The following is a 1,784-nucleotide window of genomic DNA, read 5'->3' as shown; positions in this document are numbered from 1 at the left end:
CCTCAGCCTACCCCTAGTCTCTCCTCAGCCTACCCCAGTCTCTCCTCAGCCTACCCCAGTCTCCTCAGCCTCCCTAGTCTCTCCTCAGCCTGCCCTCAGTCTCTCCCTCCAGCCTACCCCCAGCCTCTCCTCAGCCTACCCCAGTCTCTCCCCAGCCTTTCCTCACGTCTCTCCTCAGCCTATCCCAGTCTCTCCTCAGCCTACCCCAGTCTCTCCTCAGCCTACCCCAGTCTCTCCTCAGCCTACCCCAGTCCCTCCCTCAGCCTACCCCAGTCTCTCCTCAGCCTACCCCAGTCTCTCCTCAGCCTACCCCAGTCTCTCCTCAGCCTCCTCAGCCTACCCCAGTCTCTCCTCAGCCTACCTCAGTCTCTCCTCAGCCTACTCCTCAGCCTCTCCTCAGCCTACCCCCAGTCTCTCCTCCAGCCTACCCCAGTCTCTCCTCAGCCTACTCCTCAGTCTCTCTTCAGCCTACCTTAGTCTCTACTCAGTCTCTCCTCAGCCTACCCCCAGTCTCTCCTCAGCCTACCCCAGCCTCTCCTCAGCCTACCCCAGTCTCTCTTCAGCCTACCCCAGCCTCTCCTCAGCCTACCCCAGTCTCTCTTCAGCCTACCCCAGCCTCTCCTCAGCCTACCCCAGACTCTCCCCAGCCTCTCCTCAGCCTACCCCAGTCTCTCCTTCAGCCTACCCCAGCCTCTCCTCAGCCTACCCCAGTCTCTCCTCAGCCTACCCCAGTCTCTCTTCAGCCTACCCCAGTCTCTCTTCAGCCTACCCCAGCTTCTCCTCAGCCTACCCCAGACTCTCCCCAGCCTCTCCTCAGCCTACCCCAGTCTCTCCTCAGCCTACCCCAGTCTCTCTTCAGCCTACCCCAGTCTCTCCTCAGCCTACCCCAGCCTCTCCTCAGCCTACCCCAGTCTCTCTTCAGCCTACCCAGCCTCTCCTCAGCCTCTCCTCAGCCTACCCCAGCCTCTCCTCAGCCTACCCCAGTCTCTCTTCAGCCTACCCCAGCCTCTCCTCAGCCTACCCCAGTCTCTCCTCAGCCTACCCCAGTCCCTCCTCAGCCTACCCCAGTCTCTCCTCAGCCTACCCCAGTCCCTCCTCAGCCTACCCCAGTCCCTCCTCAGCCTACCCCAGTCCCTCCTCAGCCTACCCCAGTCCCTCCTCAGCCTACCCCAGCCTACCCCAGCCTCTCCTCAGCCTACCCCAGTCTCTCCTCAGCCTCTCCTCAGCCTACCCCAGCCTCTCCTCAGCCAACCCCAGTCCCTCTAAAGGACCATGGTCACTCCCTCTTTCCCTCTCTCCCTCCCTTAGTTTCTCTCTCTCTCTCTCTCTCTCTCTTTTATTGCCCTCCCTTGATGTTGAACAGGATGTCTCTATGGAGACAGGGATAAACAGATGATAACAAATTCTCAGCAGCCTTTAAAGCTCATTTGAGTGTATGGGTTGGCGTTTGAGGTGAGGCAAGGAGAGGCAGTGCAGGACAGCGAGAGAGGCAAAAGGGACTTGACATTAGCAAGAGGTAAGAGCTGCTGCAGTTTTAGTGTTGCTTTCTAGCTCTGGGAGATCTGGGGCTCCTGCAGATCTGGGGGCTCTGAGGGATCTAGGTGATCTGGGGCTCCTGCAGATCTGGGGGCTCTGAGGCTCGGGGGATCTGGGGGCTCTGAGGCTCAGGGGGATCTGGGAGATCTGAGTCTCAGGGGGCTCTGGGAGATCGGGGGATCTGGGGGCTCTGAGGCTCCGGGGCTCTGAGGCTCAGGGGATCTGGGAGATCTGGGGCCCTGGGGAGA

This window comes from Oncorhynchus keta, unplaced genomic scaffold (assembly GCF_023373465.1).
Source record: "Oncorhynchus keta strain PuntledgeMale-10-30-2019 unplaced genomic scaffold, Oket_V2 Un_contig_2821_pilon_pilon, whole genome shotgun sequence".
In the NCBI taxonomy this organism is placed as follows: Eukaryota; Metazoa; Chordata; class Actinopteri; order Salmoniformes; family Salmonidae; genus Oncorhynchus; species Oncorhynchus keta.
Note: the sequence above shows the minus strand (reverse complement) of the source record.